Source organism: Rhinolophus sinicus, linkage group LG10 (genome assembly GCF_036562045.2).
Source record: "Rhinolophus sinicus isolate RSC01 linkage group LG10, ASM3656204v1, whole genome shotgun sequence".
Taxonomy (NCBI): Eukaryota; Metazoa; Chordata; class Mammalia; order Chiroptera; family Rhinolophidae; genus Rhinolophus; species Rhinolophus sinicus.
Window position 1 is genome coordinate 110,218,455 of NC_133759.1, and position 19,328 is coordinate 110,237,782.

The following is a 19,328-nucleotide window of genomic DNA, read 5'->3' on the forward strand; positions in this document are numbered from 1 at the left end:
GAAGGAACAACATGGGGTGAGTTTTTCCCCCTTTTATCTCAGACTCCGAGTTCAAAAAGTCTGCAGCCCAGAAATGCCAGAGGGCGCAGGCAGAAATGTCCCTGACAAAAGCCAGAGCCCTTTAGCCGAAGGACCAGAAAGCAGTGTACTTGCCAGACACAAGCTTTAGACAATAATTGGGAATACAGAACTGAAATAAGAAAGTAATGGATGAGACAGTAGTGAAGTGGAAGGGACAGAGGAGAGAAAGAGTGAGCTGGGAGATAGAACAATAGAAATGGTCCAATCGGAGCGACAGAGAAATATACTGGAGGAAAAACGGCAGAGCCTGTGGATCTAACAAAAGCGCGGCCATTGGTGTCACCAGAGGCCCAGGAGCGGGGAGACAGACCTGGGCTGGAAGCACTGCCACAGACAGCAGGGAGGTCTTGGTGGCGAGTTCATCCCTTTGCTTGTTACAGGTCTGTGCAGGCTCTTTATTTCTTCTTGACTCAGTTTTGGTAGTATGTGTCTTTCTAGGAGTTTGTTCATTTCACTGAGGTTGTTTAATTTTGGCCTATGATTATTGAGAGCGTGCCTTTATAACCTTCCATTTTGGTAATGTCGGTGATACTGTCTCTGATTTCTGACTTCATTAATATGAAACTTTTTGTCATTCTTTTCTGGGTCAGTCTAGCTAATGGTTTATCAATTTGATTGATCTTTTCAAAGAACCAACCTGTGGCTCAGCTGATTTTCTCTATTGTTTTTATACTTTTTATACATTATGCTCTAGTCTTTATTGTTTCCTTCCTGCTTGCCTTGGGTCAACTGATATTTGAGAACAATGCAAAAGCAATTCAATGGAAGAAAGGTCACGTTTTCAATAAATGGTGCTGGAGCAGTTGGCCATCCAGAAGCAAAAAAGTGAACCTCGATCTAAACCTCACATTTTATACGAAAATTAACTCAAAATTATTTATAAACTTAAGTGTAGAACGTAAGAGTATAAAACACTTTCTTGAAAATAAAAGAAAATCTTCAAGGTCTAAGGCAGAGAGGTTCTCAGACACGATGCCAAAAGTATGTTCTATAAAAGGAAAACTTGATAAATTTGACTTTATAAAAACGAAAACCTTTGCTCTGTGAAAAGATCCTGGTAAGAGATAAAAAGACAAGGGACAGGCTGACTGAGAGAGGATCTTTGCAAACCACATATCTGACAAAAGACTTATCTGGAATATATAAAGAACTCTTAGCACTCAATAGTGATTAAAAAAATCTAATTAGGAAATGGGCAAAAGACACACACACAGAGAGCACATGATACATGGAGGTCAGCACGTGAAAAGATGTCGGCGTCATTAGCCAGTAGGAAGGTGCAGTGAAAACCACCTGGAGATACCACTGCACATCTCTCAGGGTGGTTACGCTGTGAAATGGTGACAGCACCCAGTGCTGCCGAGGACACAGAGAAGGTGCCCATGTGACCCAGGAGTTGCATGCTGGGTGTTCATCCCAAAGAAATAAAACTTGTGTCCACACAGATCTGTACAAGATCGTTCTAGCAGCTTTCTACGTAAGGGCCAAGACGGGAGTGAGCCCATGACCTCCAGTGGTGGGCGGTTAAAGCCAGTGGTGCGGCCACTGCAATGGGAGGTTGGATCCAGCTGACCTCTCAGCAGTGCCTCCAGCCGATGTGTCTGCTTCTCTCCCACACTGTACCCGGCAGTTTCCACCCTTGGCATGATCGCATGGGTGGTTGGCCCACCTGCAGAACTTCTGTCCCCTCCTGAGCAGCTGCGGTGCTGGGTGAGTCAGGGGCTGCCTCAGATTTGGCACCTGCGAGTGGTGGGCAGGGTTGGCTGATGTGTCTTGAGGTGCCATGTAATCCCTGACTCATTTACGCCGTACCGTGCCTCTTCCACCAGGCAGGTGGCAGCCCGGGCCTGCAGCTGCTCCTCTGACCCTCGCCCTCACTTGTCTGTGAACCGAGCTGGTAAGAGCACCTACCCTGGGGTGGCCCTGAGGTCCGTAAGGGCTCAGCGCCCCGGCACAGAGGGCCCTTAACCCCCTAGGGGTGCTGGCTCGCGCTGAGCCCTTCCCACTTGAGGCGTCTCTTCTGATAGCAGGTTTGGGAAGACTGGACCTTCCTGTGAGTTGACCAACAGTCACACTCAGTGGGGACTTCCTCCTTCCATGCCCTTGGCCTTCCCACTGACCCAGGATGGCTCTGGTACCAGTGCTGCTCTTTTGTGCCGTGGCCAGCTCTCCTTGTCGTCTGGTGTCTGGTGTGGCCAGCAGGCTGCTGTCTGGGACAGTGACTCAGTGACACATCCATGCTCAGCGGACTGAACACATCTTGAGTGTGAGCAGTTCTGACTGCTTCCTTCTGTGTGATCCTTGGGGGCTCAGTGGGAGAGGCCCCGGCCCACTGTAAGCACGGCAGCTGCAGCCGTAACACTGCGGCTTTTGGTCCATGCCAGAGACCTGTCTGTCCACTCACTCCCCGTCACAAGGAGTGCGGTGTCCCAGGACTCAGTGACTTGCCTGAGGGAGCCTTGCCAGGAAGTGGTCCCGAGTCCTGTGCAAAAGGAGGGGGGTGTAAAGCAGGGAGCGTGGCGTCCCACAGGGTAAGCACGTCAGGTGTCAGTGGTCACCTTGGCGATTGCTCCTTCACTTAATGAGAAGCTTCAGTCCGGCACTTGGAACGGCAGCACCGTGTCGCGTGTGAGCTGCTGTCAGAATGACTGGCAGTCCAGCGGGCGCAGCGCTGCGTGGCCTCGCGTCCGCCGGGGGCCCTGTGCCCAGTGGGAGCGTTTAGTTCGGTCCCCGTGAGGTCCTGGAAGCACAGTCCGCTGTGACTGCCAGCCTCCCTTCAGGTGGAGGGTAGGAGGCCACCACACACCTGTCCTGCCAGCTGTCTTCAGGGAGAGAGCTGCGGAGAGTAGAGCATTTCCAGCCTGCAGTGTGCAGAATGGCGGTGAGACGCCCCGCTCCCCGGCTGCGGCCCCAGGACATGGGGCCCACTCTGAGCAGGAGCTCTTGGCAGCGAGTAACACAGCAGCCCTTCCCGCTCCCTTCCCTGAACCCAGTCAGCAGAGAGCCTTCGCCCCCCAGCAGGGCAGCCTGAGTCGGGTTTCTTTCTCCTCTGGTGCTTCTGTCTTGTGATACATCTGTTCTTCACGTCCAGTCTCAGTTGAGTTGGGGTTAGAGCAGCATTTGCTCCTGAGCTCTCTGGCCCTGCTGCCCCACTCAGGACTGTGGGGCTGGAGGGCACCAAGTGGCACCTGGGTCCCCTGCCGCCGGGCTCCACGGGCATCACCTCAGAACAAGAGCTGCTTTCTGTGACAAGTGTGGATGGCAGTGGCTGTCGGTCCCAGCTCCAGACAGAGCTGGTGCTGGGAGCGGGCGTTGGGTTTCTGAGCCTGTCCTCCTGGCAGCGCCAGTCTCCTCTGATGACACCTGCAGATCCCGCCCGGAGCACTTTGAATAGGGGTATTGAGTGTGGCGGTGGCGCCTGTCATTCAAAGAAGCACTCAGGTAGATGTGTAAAGTCAGGTCTGGCACTCCCTTGTTGTGGGTGCTTCCCCCCGCCCTGAAGGGCCTCCACCAGAGCCCACAGCTGCAGCAGCCTGAGGGCCAGCCTCCCACTCCTGCCCTCCCCCCATGCGGTGGGAATGGCTTCTCAGGGCCTCCCAGGCTGCTAGCCGCATGGGCCCAGCCTGAGAAGCCATCCTGTGGCTCCTTGGCCCCGCGAGTCCTGAACTGGGGGGATGAGGCACAGACAGAGTCCTTCTGGGTCCTGCGATTCATTTAGCAAATATGTTTTGTGCGTCTTCTCCTTGCCAGGTATTGTCCTGGGCGTTGAGAATAGAGCAGTAAGAGAAAGTCTGTCTCACTGGGCCGGGCAGGAGCTGGCCTTCGGGTTGGGGAGGCAGGCAGAGGGTCATGGGGCAGATACGAAGCCGTGATAATGGCCAGAGAGGGGAGCAGAACGTGTTGGGGCACCTGCGGAGCAGGGACACCCCTCTCTGGGGTCCTGTCTGGTCAGCAGCTTGGCAGAGGCATCCTTAACCTGCCAGGGGAGGTTAAATTGTAATGACCAGGTGTTTGTTTTGTTTTTTAATAAGGGGGAGCATATTCCAAGAAGGTGGGACTCGTGATAATAACCAACAATATCTGAGATGTAAAAGTCGGCATTGCAATTCTATGTAAATGACCTGATTTGGTGCTCAAAGTAATGCTGTGATGTGAGATCTGTTCTCTTTTATGGCTGAGAAAGCTGAGGCTGAGAGAGGCTTAGTCACTGACAGCTGACCTGAGCGACACCGGCTTGAGCTGCGCAGGGTGCTTACATGCAGATCTCACTGGGAGAACTTCTGCAGCCGGTCTTACTACCCTGGTGCAGCGGTGCCACTGGGCTGCCAGGAAGTGCTCACATCGCACGTGAATCATTACACCCGTGAAGAAACAGGAATTTCCTTCTCCCATTATCTGCTGGATGTCTAGTGTTAGTGGTGCCTAGTACGGCATCCACGGTGTTCCGTATCACGGACAATATTGACATAGAAACTGGCGGACAATTCATCTTGTACAGACCACGTAAAGCTTCCGTATGGATAAATACAGCAGAGCACTGAGAGTGTTTTCTCTTCCTTATGGTTTTCTCAATAACATGTTCTTTTCTCTCCCTTACTGTATTGTGAGACTACAGCATAGGATACAACACAAAATACGTGTGCGTCGACTATCTGTTACGGGTAAAGCTTCAGTCAGCATAAGCTGTTAGTAGTTACATTTCGGGGAAACCAAAAGTTCTACGTGGCCTTTTGACCACGCAGGGTCAGCGTCCATAACCCCTGCGTTGTTCCAGCGGCAGCTGTACTCACGCCCTGCACTGCTGCCTGGTCTGGGATCTGGGTGGTCTGACATGGCATGTGCGCAGAGCTGGCATTGTGTTTGGTCTGTTGCCTCTCCCCTGGCACAGGCTGGGTAGCTGAGGACGTTTGTTGAATGAATGACATGGGTTGAGTTGGGTATGAGCTGTTTGGTGTCCTGTGTCTTGTGGTGGCATCAGCAGTGTGTACCAAGCCCATGACGTGTGAGACCATTTGGCTGTAGACTCGTGATCCGGTTGTCCTTGGGAGCCCAGGTATGTGATCTGTGGGCCCATGTGCACATCGGTGACATTGCAAGGTAGAAGGCGGGGCTCAGAAAGGCCTCAGAGGCACTGTCCCTTCCAGGGCCTTCCTGAGAGGGGCCTGGTTCAGGGGCCCCACCCTCCAAGGTGCACCCCGTGTCCTCCATGTTCTTGTCTGCGTTCTCTTTTCTTCTTCTGATAGTCACATCTAACTCCTTCCAGGCTGAGTTCTTGGAGAGCAGGGCAGCCTCTGCCCTTGACAGTCCGTCCAGAACTAGCCTCTCCTTGGATGGGTGCCCATGACACTGGACGTGAACTGAAAGTGACATGCTGGACTTTCGGTCTGGACAGGAAGCAGCACAAGGCTTTCCTTTGGCCTCGATGAAGACTCTGCTCGGTCGGTTGTGGTGCTTCCCCGTCTGATGCTTGGCCATCTGAATGGAGGAAGCACCAGGTGAGCCGATGTATGGAGAGTGCCAGGTACAAAACCCCCCACCCCCTGGTGAGGACAGGCAGTGTCTGCCGCGTGTCATCACTTCAGTGAACAAAGCCACTGAGACTTTGCAGTATCATCGTGTTTGAACTGTGGTCCACAAGTCCATCTACTTCAACCCCTGGTTTGCAGGGAGGGAAACTGAGGCTAGAAACGGAAAGGGGCTCCTCTGACTGGTGGAGCTGGCTTGTCCCATCTCTTCTTTCTCTGTGTCCTGTCCGATAAATCGTGCTTAACAAAGAGCCAGGCCACACCAGATTTCACTCTTGGCCTGTGGTCCTGCACACTCCCTGGGGGAGGGCGTGGGGAAGGAGTCACGTCCCCTGCCTGGTGCCGGCAGCCCTTCCCCCTCCTTGAGGTGGGCGTAGGAGCGCGAGGCCCTGCTGGTGGGGAGCGTAATGCTGGGGAATGCGTTACACAACCAACATAAATGAAATGGAGTTTGTAAGAGAGCGTGTGAACGCTAAGTACAATTGCTTCAGGAAATCTCAATTGATTCGCACTCCTCCTACGATAGGTGTCGTAGAGCTTTTTTATCAGGAGGTGGAAATTGCGAGAACATGGCTTGCTGGCGAGAAGCACAGAGGAGCACCCCCACCGCCTCTGGCAAAGTGGAGGTAGAAGAGGGGTGGTTGGGAAGGTGACACAGGATGCCGGGCAGCCTGGGCCTGCAGTGACTCACCCTGTGCCTCTGGCAGACAAGCCTGTTCTCTGCACCTGGTGCCTGGTGTGGGTCCAGGGCAGGTGAGGGAAGCTGGATGGCCCTTCTCTGCTGCCTGCAGGGGCGCTGGAGCACCTGCACAAGAGGCCTGATGGGTCAGGTAGGCCTGTCCGCTTATGGGCTGCTCTGAACCTGGTCACCCTCAGAAAGCAGCTCAGTGAGCAGGAGACGTGCTGCATTGGCCGTAAGCGTGCCTGTAATGAGACTGATGGAAATGGAGGGCATGAAGAATACAGAACAGCAGAGAAGAAGGTGGTACGGGGAAACTGAGGAAGGAAGGGTGGTGTCAGGTATTGAACAGGTGAGCCGGGTGACCAGACACAGCGCGGCCACTGGCGGTCATGTACCGCAGGCGGGGAGGGGGGGGTGGCCCCAGAGGAAGCGCCACGACAGGCCATGGGTGCAGGCGCTTACAGGCCCCTTCCTCACGCGCCCGTGAGAATCGCCATGTTCAGCACGTGTAGTTGGCGTTTATTATGACTAACCAGCTCATTAGAAAAGGTTAACATTTGTCATTGTCCTCAATTGGCTCTGAGTGGGGCAATGTCTGGTTTGTTTTGGAAGCGTTTTCATCAAGCACAGGCCGCTTTTGGAAGGCCGACGCTGCCTTCCGAGGAGGTCCCGCTCTTCGTCCTCTACCTCAGGGACCTTGGGGACACCTGGTGTGAGTCTGACATGGTTTCATCTCCTTACCAGGAAGCCAGGCAGGAAATGGATTCGGTAACACTTTATTCAAGTGACTCTGGAAGTTAATAGACTTGCATTCTGTGAAGATTACCTCTAAGCCAGTCAGTGTCAGCTGATGAACCGGCCTTTCACCCAATTGCCTGGGTTCTGACTTGGAGAACTTTGGTCACAGGAGCCTTTGCCCTCGACCCTGGCTGTGGGCGCATTATCGGGGTCTTTCCGCTTGTTTGGGTGGGGTGGGGGAGCCTGCTGTGAGCCACCTTCTCTCTGCCGCTGTCACTGGGGTGGCCTGCAGAAGCACGCTGGCATCCTAGCTGCCGCCTCCACGGAGCCGTTAGTCCCACGTGCTCATTGGTGTGTCCCTAGGAGTGTTTCAGGGCCCACTGGCCTGTGGAGAGAATCTTCTCCGGAGGAAGTTGGGGACTTGGGCAGCAAAGAACAGCCTTTTCCCGGCTTACGTTGGCCGGTCTTCATCCTTTTCTGTTCTGTCCTCCCTATTTCCCCTCTCGCCTCATTGTAACTATGGCTCCTGGATTAATCTCCAATCTTCATGTTCAGAAACCTCTGGGCTCCCCATTTTCCAGACCATGTACTGCGACATTTAGCGGCCCTGGGGCGTAGGCCACCCGCACTCTGCCACCTCCTGTCCCTCTTGCACGGAATGGCCTTGGCAGCCCCTGTGTCCTGCCTGCGCCGCCAGGGTCAGTGCTAGGTCGGTCTGGATGTGTTTTCCAATAAGCTGTTTGTAAGTGTGACTGACCAGCCATAGCTCTGCTTCTAAAACTACAGAATATCTTTCTTAAAAAATATTGCCCCAAGTTTTTGTTGGAGTATAGCATACTCCGATCTAACAGCACGACTCTGAGTTATAATAACGTCAGCCCATTTGTGTCGCCCCTCCAAGGTCAGGGCCCCATGGCTCCCTCACTCCTCTTAGCTGCGGGCTCCCCTCGCCCCCAGTGACCACCCTTCTGGTGCCAAGGCTACACAGTAGTCGTGCCTGTTTCTGAACTTCATACAAATGGCATCGTCCAGCGTGTAATGTTCTGTATTTGGTTTCTTTTGCTCAGAATCCTGTTGCCGTGTGCGCTGCTTGTGAGGTGGTGCTGCATTACGGGTTTTCATTCTTCTGTTGATGGACACTTGAGTTTCTGCATCGCGTGGTGACTTGTCTCTGGGACACACGTGTGTGATGTCTGAGCACACCTGGGAGTGTCAGTGCTTAGCCATGGCGTGTATAATGTGCTCACTTTTACAGTTGGTGTCAGTTTGCCAAGGTGGTGGTGACATTTTGCACACCTGCTGGCAGTGAGCCAGCTTTCCTGCTGCTCCAAAGCCTCACTCACTCTAACACTGTCATTTACTGAAGTGCGTGCTGTTCCGGGGGGCGTCATGGTGCCTTACGGTGTTTCAGTTTGCATTGCCCAGTGTTACTGAGGCCGAATCTTCCTCATGTTTATGGGCCAATCGGAGATCACTTCCGTGAAGCCCCTTTCAAATCCACTGCTCCCTTTTTCTTCTTCCTTTTTCTTTCTGATTTGTAACAATTCTTTATACAGAGGGTGCCAAAAAGATGTATACACATTTGGAGAAAGAAAAACTGTATTAAAATTGTAATACTCAATATATACCAATAACAAAAGAGAATACAAGTCACGTTTGACTTCTGCCGTTACAAGAGGTGCTCAGAGTGGTTACATCACCGTCTAGACCAGGGGTGTCCAAACTTTTTTCAATGTTTTTCACCAAGGGCCATATGCGGTAAAATACACACACAGCCGGGCCACTCACTCGAGGTGAAGTACGTATTGCCTCACCTGGTTTATTTAAGTAAACTAAATATATTTTTGGAATTTGCTGCGGGCCAATTAACAACGGATTGCAGGCTGCAGTTGGCCTATGGGCCGCAGTTTGGACACCCCTGGTCTAGACACTTCTGGTTACAGGGAACTACTGCTTGAGCAACATTGACCAAAGTGTTTACATGTATACATTTTTTTGGCACCCCCGGTATATTCTGGATGCTAGCCTTTTTTTGTAGGGTATTTGTATTGCAAATATCTTCTCAGTCTTCAGCAGTTTTTCACTGTCTTTGACAGAAGTGCTTAATTTTAATGAGATTGAATTTATCCATTTTAAAATTCCTTTATGGTTATTATTCTTTGTGTCCTGGAAACCTTTGCCTACCCCACAGTCACTGATGTACATTTCACAGTCATCTCCTTTATTTATTGTTTTGCTTTTTCACATTTACCTCGCACTGCGAAGCTCTGTTGTGTGTGGACGCTCCATGTCCGTGAGTTGGCTGTCCTGTTCACGCGAAACCATTGATTGGAAGGCCTCTCCTGCCCCCCGCTCCTCGGAGCTGTTCATGTCATACACCCAACTGTCCCGGTAGTCGTTGGTCTGTTTCTGGACTCTGTTGTTTCATCGGTCTGTTCCTCTTTTTGCCAAACCCGTTGCCTTGATTACTGAGACTTTTATAAGTCTTGTTGTCTGGTAGAGGATCCTGCCCTCCCTGTCTGCTTGCAGAACACCTGGCCTGTTCATGACCCTTTGCATTTCATAGTGTAGCGCTCAGCCTGCCCATGTCTACCCAATGAGCTTGGTTTTTGAAAGATTGACCATTGTATCTAAACTTTTAAATTTATCTAAACTTTTAAATTTGTGTAAAGTTGTTCAGTTTATCCTATTATATTTTTAAATATTTTTATGGTCTGTAGTTATGTCTTTTTTTTCAGTCTTTTTGTTTATTCTGTCCCTTGATTTGTCTCATCAATAGCATATCAATTTTATTAGTCATTTGAATGAATTACCTTTTGGCATCATTGGTTCTGTATTATGTGTATTGTTTCATTAATTTCTATTTTTATATTTATTATTTCCTTCTTTGATTTAGGTTGTTCTTCTAATTTTTTGAGTTGTATATGTAGCTGATTGATTTTTATCCTTTATTTCTTCTTAATGTATGCATTTAAGGCTGTAAATTTAAATCATACTTTAGTTTTGATACGTTGTATTTTTCTTATCATCCAGTTAAAAATATTTGTCAATTTCCATTGTGATTTTTTTTTTTTTACCCATAGATTATTCTCAAATAAATTTCTTAATTTTCAAACTTTTTGTGGTTTTCTAATTTTTGATTTATGACTTAATTTCATTATGTTCAGAGACTGTCATCTGAATGATACCAGCCCTTTGAAATTTGCTGAGACTTGCTTTATAACCCTGTAGAAAGTCAGTTTTTGCAAATGGCCCATGCACACTTGAAATTATGTGTGTTATGCTGTTGGGGGGGCAGTGTTGTCTAAACAGCTATGAGTGTTAGTCTCACTGTCCCCATTTTCTGTGTCCTCACTGATGCTGATCTCTTTTCCTCTCAGATCCTGAGTGAGTTATATTGACATTTCCCAGTTGGGTCGTGCGTTTTTCTGTTTCCTCTTTTAATTTTGTCAATTATTGTAGTGTATCTTTGGATGCTATCTTATTAGGCCCATACTCATTGAAAATTGTCTTTCTGGTCAATTTAGTCTCTTATTATTATGCATTATTCTTTATCCCTGTGAATCCTTTTAATCTTTAAAGCTCCTTTATGTGATATTAATATAGACATATTAGCTTCCCTTTTTTAACTTTTAATACCTTTTACTTTTTTCACTTTGAAACTTTCATTTTTTATTATAGATGTGTCTCATATGCAGATTAGAGATAGATCTTGTATTTTTATTCATTCTGAAAATCTTTGTTTTTTTAGTTGAAATATCTAATTTAGTTGCATTTAATACAATTAATGACAGATTTGCATTTAAATACACCATCTTACTGTTTGCCTCCTGCCTGTGTTCTTTCTTTTTTCTTTTATACTTTGTTGTAGAATAAACCATTCCCGTCTCATTCTTTTGTAGTTTTATATACACTTTTATATGATTTTTTTAGTAGTTATTTTGATGATTGTAACATAGCCTCTTTAATCAAAAGCTAATAAAAATTAATGCTTCTCTCTCTCTTCCAGATGATTCAAGGGCCTTAAACACCTTGCATCCATTTCCCTTGTGCTCCATGTACAGGCTGTTACTGTTACACACACACACACACACACACACACACACACACGTGCACGTGCACATACTCCGATTTGAAGATATTTTCATTACTATTGTTTTGATATGTTTGTTTATATTTATACATATTTATTGCCCTTTTTATTGCTCTTATCACCGCTATCTCTCAGTGTCCACCTGGGGTCATTTGTCTTCTGCCTGCAGGATACCCTTTAGTATTTCCTTTGTTGTGGGTCTCATGCTGAGGAGTTTTTCTTGGCATGAAATATATTAAAATTTTAATTTTGAAGGATATTTTTGCTGGGCATAAAATTCTAGGTTAGCAGCCACCCGTTCACACCCTCTAAATTTATCCTTCTCCTTTCTTCTGACTTCCATTGTTTCTGTACAGAAATGAGCTATCAGCTCAATCATACCCTCCCCTCCCTTCCCCTCCCCTCCCCTGTCTTCCCCTCCCCTCCTCTCCCCTCCCCTCCAACAGGTCTCATCGATTTTTTGTGGGGTTTTTTTGAGGAGGGTTATGTAAACGTTCTTTTATATCTAAAATTATTTTTTTAATTAATAAACTTTGATTTTGAAACAGTTTTAGGTCGACAGAAAAATTGAGAAGATGGTCTAGAGCTCTCATATTATTGTCCCCACCCCCTAGTTTTGCCTAATAGTAACGTCCCGCGTTCATGTGGTACATTTGTTGCGTAATGAACCAATATTAATACGTTATTATTAACTAAGGGCCGTTGTTTAAATTAAGGTTTACTCTTTACAGTTCTGTGGGCTTTGGCAAATGCATAATGTTGTGCTTCAGCCATTTCAGTATCTTACACAAAATGTATGTGTGACTACTTCCATTTTCTGGAAGGGATTTTAGAGAATTGGTATAATTTTTTTGCTTAAATATTTGGTAGAATTCACTAGTGAAACCATCTGAGTCTGGTACTTTCTTTTTAGGAAGGTTATTAATTATTAATTTATTTAATAGTACAGGCCTACTCAGATTTTATGTCCACGGATTAGTAGTGATGGCCTCTCTCTCTTGATATTAGTGATTTGTGTTCTCTCTCTCTCTCTCTCTCTCTCTCTCTCAAATCTTGGTTAGCCTGCTGGAGGTTTTTACATTTTGTTGATTGTTTCAAATAACCAGTTTTTAGTTTTATTGATTTTTCTCCTTTTCAGTCTCACTGATTTCTTTTCTACTTGTTATATTTTCTTCTGCCTGCTTTAGATTACACTGCTCTTCTTTCTTTAGTTCTCTAACATGGGACCTTAGATGGTTGCTTTTAGATCTCTCCTTTCCTAAAATATGAATTCAGTGCTATAAACTTCTCTCTAAGCCCTGCTTTTGCTACATCCCACACATTTTGATAAGTTTTATTTCCCATTTTCATTTTGTTGAAAATATTGTTAAATTTCTCTTAAGACTTCTTTTGTGATCCATGTGTTATTTGAAAGTATTGTTTAATCTCCAAATAGTTTGGATTTTTCAGTTGTCTTTCTTTCAGTGATTTCCAGTTTAATTCCAATGTGCTCTGAGCACTTACTTTGAATCATTTCTGTTTTAATATGTTCAGGTGTGTTTTGTGGCCCCAAATGTGGTCTGTCTTACTGAGTGTTCCATGGGAGCTTGAGAAGAATGTGTATCCTGCTGCTGCTGTTGAAGTATTTTATCAGTGTCAATTAGATCCGGTTGATTGACGGCACTGTTTGGTTCAACTGTATCTTCACTGATTTTCTGCCCGTTGGATCTGTCAGTTACTGACAGAGGGGTGTGGAAGTCTCCAATTGCATTGGGGGATGCATCTACATCTCCTCGCAGTCCTGTCAGTTTTGCCTCACGTATTTTGACCATCTTTTGTTAGGTGCGTACATGCAAGGATTATTATATCTTCTTGGGATTATCAACCTTGAATCATTATGTAATATCCCTTTTCATCCCTGCCACCCATCTTGTCCTGAAGTGTGCTTTGCCTGAGATTAATAAAGCTACCCCAGCTTTCTTTTGATTGAGGTTAGCATGGCATTGCTTTCTCTATTCCTTAACTTTTAAAGCTGTTTTTATATTTAAAATGGGTTACTTATAGACAACATATAATTGGATCTTTCTTTTTTAAATCCTCTTTGACAGTCTCTTTTAATAGGCACTTTCAGATTATTCACGTTTAAAACGATTATTGATATAGGTTTAGAATCTGATGTTTGTTACCCTTTTCTATTTGGGCACTTATTCTTTGTTTCTTTTTTTATCTTCCTCTCTTATCTGCTTATTTGGTTTTAATTGAGCATTTTATATGATTTTATTTCATCTCTCTCATGAATTATAACTGATAAGTAAGGTGTTTACCCCACCTCGGGCTTCTTTTAGAGTTTCTCTGTCTTTGATTTTCTGAAGGGTGAGTATGATATACTTGGGGTACAATTTTTGGTATTTATCTTTCTTGATAGTCTCTGAGCTTCCTGCATCTGTGGTTTGGTGACTGTCATTAGTTTTCAAAAATCTCAGCCATTATTACTTCCAATATGTCCTCTGCTCCATCCTCACTTTCTTTTCCTTTTGATGCTCATATTATGCATATCTTATCCCTTTTGTGATTGCCCACTATTCTTAGATATTCTGTTGGGTTTTTCCCCCATTTTTCTGTTTACATTTCAGTTTGGGAAGTTTCTGTTGACATATCTTGATGTCTTTGTTTTCTCTTTTAATCGTTTATGCTCCTGTCCTTATTATTTTCATTCTTTGGCTGTTTGCCTGTGTTGTTTTAGTCTTATTGTTTTTAAATTGGTTAGTTAGGTCATTAATTTTCAGCTGTTAGGTTTTTAAATACAAACAGTAAATTTATGTTTCCTTCTAAGTTCTTTTCTCTAACATTACAGTCGGTGTTACCCCAAGTTGTTTGGGACAGTGTTCTATAAATGCCTTTTGGATAAAAAAAAAAATTTAACAATGCTATCAGAATTTTCATTTCTTACTCTTATTTATCTGTTCAATCTATCAGTTACTATTAGACATATACTAAAATTTTGCCATTTTATCAGTGTTTGCTTTATGTATTTTGTAGTCTTATAAATTTAGAACTCATATATAAATTAGTTGAACCTTTTCTCATCATATGATTAGTGCTTTACCTGTGGTGAAACTTCTTGCCTTTATTCGGTCAGATATTAGAACAGCTGCAGCTTTCTTTTGTTAATGTTTTCCTGTGTTTTTTACTTTGAATCTCTGTGGTTGTGTTTCCTATAGATGCTCTGTAGCTGGTACTTGTTTTTCTTTGTACAATATGATCATCCTTGTTATTAGAAAGTTTCCTCTATTTATGTTGCTTATTCTTCTGATTTATTTCATTTAATTTCTTCCATCTTATTTAATACTTTGTGTTAGTCTCATTTTTTGTTTTGTTTTGTTATTTTCACCTCTTCTTGCTTCCTTTGGAATTTATTGGAACTTTTTCTCATGATGTTTCTTTTTATCTCTCTTTTATTTCTTTCTCTATTTGTTTCTCTTTTCTTTTCCTCCCCCTTTCTTCCGCCTCCCCCACCTCACTCCGGTTCAAGCCGTTGTTTCTCAGTCTAGTTGTGTAGGACACAGCTCCCTGGCCCACGCTGGTCTTATGAGCCTTGCGCTCCCCGGGCTGAGGCAGTTGGTCAGCCGCTCACGGCAGCTCATGGCAACTCTCGCCGGCTGCCAGCCTGAGCCGCCGGCGCTCACGGCAGCACCCGGTAGCCCGCAGCAGCTCACACTGAACTCCGGCTGCTCCTGGCAGCCCAGCTCCAGGGAGACCTGTTGTTCACAATCTTAGCTGTAGAGGGCGCAGCTCACTGGCCCATGTGGGAATCGAAACAACGATCGCGGCATCAACCACCAGAGCCACTGGGCCGGTCCTGTTTCTCTTCTTTCAGTTGTTTCCATGTACATTTAAGTAGTGGATGGTTAATGATATCTTTAACCTCCTCTGGAACAATTCAAGGCTCCAGGCTTCCCTTAAATGTTTTTATTATATTTGAGTTCTTTTATCCTGAATTTCTATTTTTAATTTGTATGTTTCCAATAGATACTACATTCCATGGATGATATAATACATATTACAAAATGTAAAAGTTGTAGAGTATACAGTGAGAAGTACAATGTCTTCCTACCCTGTCTGCCAGCCATCTGCCTTGTTCAGTGCCTGGAGCCTGGAGGCAACCAGGTTTCTTGCTTGTCCTTCCAGAGGCGATGTATGCGCACCACAGGCATTTGTGTTCATACGCGGTGTGACAGCTAAGTTCATGAACTTGCCACCATGCCCTTACAGTGGCAGTGCTGTCCACACAGCTCGGGAAGGTTCCATAACCTTGGTCCACCTTGGTTTGACCAGTGTCCCACAGCTGTGTTCATGTCGACGTGTGGCGGTGTCTTGCTGAGTGGTGGTTAGTTAGCTCATTAATTTTCAGCTGTTGCGTTTTTGTTGTTGCATTTTTGTGTGCTGTTGCAAGAATGTCTGAGCTTGAATTAGAGCAACAAACAAACATTAAATTTCTTGTTAAACTTGGCAAAAGTGGAAGTAAAGTCCAAGTTTATGGGGATGATACCATGAAGAAAACGCAGTGAACAAATGGATTAAATGTTTTTCTGAGGGAAGAGAACGCATCACTGATGAAGAGAGGTCAAGGCAGCCAGTAACGAGCCGAACTGAGGAAAACATTGCAAAAATTTCTCAAATTGTACATCAAAATTGTCGGCTGACTGTGAGAAGCATAGCAGACCAAATAAATATCAATAGAGTAACAGGAAAATCTTAACTAAAAATCTTGACATGAGAAAGGTGTGTGCAAAAATGGTCCCAAAGGAACTCAGCAATGCACAAAAGCAAAGGAGAGTCAAAGTTTGCCAAGACCTTTTGGAGAGGCAAGATGATGTTTTGGGCCATGTTATCACTGGTGATGAAACATGGATGTACCAATACGACCCTGAAACAAAGCATCAGAGTGCGCAATGGAAGTCAGCCAATTCTCCATGACCAAAAAATTCCGTCAGTCCAAATCAAGAGTCAAAACGAATTTGCTAACCTTTTTTGATATCAGAGGGATTGTTCATTATGAATTTGTACCAACTGGACAAACAGTTAACCAAGTTTACTATTTGGAAGTGCTGAAAAGGCTGCATGAAAAAGTTGGACGACCTGAACTTTTCACCAACAATTCATGGCTCTTGCATCATGACAATGCACCAGCTCACACGGCACTGTCTGTGGGGGAGTTTTTAGCCAGGAAACAAATAACTGTATTGGAACACCCTCTCTACTCACCTGATGTGGCCCCCAATGACTTCCTTCTTTACCCGAAGATAAAGGAAATACTGAAAGGAAGACCTTTTGATGACATTCAGGACATCAAGGGTAATACGATGACAGCTCTGATAGCCATTCCAGAAAAAGAGTTCCAGAATTGCTTCGAAAGGTGGACTAGGCACTGGCATCAGTGCATAACTTCCCAAGGGCAGTACTTGGAAGGTGACCCTAGTGATATTCAGCAATGAGGGATGTAGCACGTTTTCTAGGGTGAGTTCGTGAACTTAATTGTCAGACCTTGTATGTCTTTAATAAATCTATTACTACCTTTTTTCACGTTCTCTGTAACTTCTTTCTATGTATCTTGTAGGTGTTTAAATACAGTTGGCCCTTGAACAGCTGGACTGTGTAGGTCCCCTAGTGTTGCAGCCCACTGCTTTTCAGAATGCAAGGAGCTGCCTCAGTGGTGTCTGTTTTCCACTCCGCGAGTTAGGCACGTTGGATTCTTACAGAGTCGTCACTGTTTAGATTAGCACGTGCTTGTTGCTGTACTCATCTTTCTTTCTTGTTTCTCAAACCTTTCTTCCATGGCCATTTTCCTTCTTCTCTCTGGTGAGCCTGTGAGGCTGGTGGCCGGCTGATTTTCGTTTCCTCTGACTGGTTTGACCACTGTCCGCAGACTTGCTGCTGCGGACATGTCGGCATGTCGGCTCTCCGGCCACTTGTTTTGCCTGCGACGAGTCTGCTGGTTGATTGCTCCACGGTGTCCCAGGTGCTCTGCTGTTTCACTGGGATGTGTCTAGGTGTGCACCCACCCCCACCCCACACACACACCTGCTTTGGCATGTGTGATGGTTTCTGACTCAGAGGGTGGTATTTTTTATCAGTTCTGGAAATTGTCACTCATTATTTCCTTGATTGTTGCTCCTTCCTGTCCTTTTTGCTCTTTTCCCACAGTTTTGGTAGAAACCTGTTAGACCTTCCCATCCCGCCTTGTGTCTCTTCACCTTGTTTATTGGGCTCAAAAGAGGGAGGAGGCTTTGGCTGGAAATCAATGGCCACGAGTTAGTCAAGGGCCTTAGGGTTTGCACATCAGACGTGTGTGTGTGCGGATGGTCACCACCTGCCCACTGAGTGTCCTCTCGGGCTGCAGTCGCTGGCCAGCCATGCCGCCGTCCTCCTGTGAGGCTCAGGCGAGCGAATGGGACCTCTGTGCCTCCATTTCTCTTCCAGGAGACTGGGCTGGCCTTGATCTTAATTCTTTCCCACCTTACGAGATTGTCTCTTTTTACAGTACTTCTTAGCACCACTGAGGCATTTCACTCCCTAATTTCCGTAAAAGAAATAAAGAAGCATTTATTTGCCAAAACCCTTTTTGTCTCTGCTATCCTCCAGTTCTGGGCTCTTACTCAGCATATTTGAGCTTCCAGAAGACCCTGTCCTTGGTACTGGCCTGGTTGCACTTACAAGCCTTGCAGAGCTTAGAGTGAGACACGGGTGTGGGGCAGGTGGACTGGCCTTGAGCCATCTGTCTCTTCTGGTGTCCTCATTGGCGATTCAGAGGTGCTGCCAGGCTACTCTTGTCCCCAAGTCAGGCATTGGCTCGAACCCCCTCTGCAGCGGGTGGCTGGGAGACCAGAGGGGTGGGCATGCTCGCCGGCCACTGGCCCCCAGGATGTGGACAGACCCTTTGCTGCCCAGCCGGCTGGCCAGCTCCTGGCTGAGCAGGGTCTCGGCCACGGTGTCTGTTCTCTGGGTGAGCAGCCCCGAGTGGCCGGGCCTGTGGGTCAGGGCCCCTCTCTCGACCCCCCACCCCAAGTCCTCAGCTCACTTCTCCATGCACGGTGCTACTCCCAGGCTCTTTGAGTTGCCGTTAATTACGTGGCAGGCAAATGTGGCCTCTCACAAATGCCGCTCTGCAGCCAGGCAGAGGCAGACGCGCTGGAAACCTGCCTGTTCCGTGCTTCTCCCACGAGCCCCTCGGCCTCCTCTGCCGACTCGGCGTCTGCTGTTCAGTGATTAGTCGCCGGCACTTGCTCAAGTGGAAACGAAGTGAACTTTTCCACAAGTGGAATCAGTCATTAAAAAGCCGTTATCTAATCAAAGCAGCACAGCGCCTGCTCTTTCACTACTAATGACAAAACAATTTCTCTAAAAGGTACAAACAACAAACTTTCCATTTTACATTTTCCTCTCTGCTGCCACTGCTGCCTGGAGATGTAACAGAGGAGAAGCTAGTGCCAGGCAGCACCGAGATTTATTGGCCAATAAAGGAGGCGATTGCAGCTTGTTGATGAAAGGAAGCCCCTCCCTGGCCCGGAGACGGTCCGGTAGTGAGAACTCGGTAACCAGCTCGAAACCATAAAAGTCAATGGGAAGATAGAGGATTTCAATAAAATTATGACACTCAATAAACCTTCCTGGAAACAAATTTTCCACGGATCTGTGACCAGTTCCAGTTGGATTTGTAACTTTAATTTCTCACTTATTGAATTTTTTGTCATCAACTAATTATGAAGTCCATGTTGGGCGACAACTGAGTCTGCAGCTCACGAGGGAGGAGCGCTCAGCGGCAAGGGCCTGACAGACTCTGGGGATTGGGGGGGTGGGTGCAGGAATCCTGCAGGCCCCGCACACCCCTCCAGGCTCACCTGAGAAGGAGGGACCTGGGTGGGGCTGTCAGGGGGCACAGTCAGGCCTCAGCTCCTGCCAGCATCAGCCGAGAGACCACCAAGCAGAGGGGCACCATGGCCCTATATGGGGGGGGGGCGGTGCCCGGGCTCTCACCCCCCAGGTCTGAATTTGCCCATGAGCCAGGGCTGGTGTGGCTGACCAGCTGGGGGCTGGGGGAGGCTGCACCACCCTTTCCCCCGCAGCTGTCCCAGAACACGTCTGCTGGAAGAGGGGGTGCCCGCCAGTAGATAGAGGTCTGTTTGCCAATGAGATCGCCCTGCGGTCGCGTGTGGGCCTTAGCTGCAGAGCA

General features: G+C 46.8%; 1 protein-coding gene across 7 annotated transcripts in view; it reads left to right on the plus strand.

Annotated features, from left to right (window-relative positions):
- Positions 1-19,328, plus strand: part of MAD1L1 (mitotic arrest deficient 1 like 1) — a 279,782-nt gene that overhangs the window by 137,093 nt on the left and 123,361 nt on the right. The gene's annotated exons all lie outside the window — the stretch shown is intronic.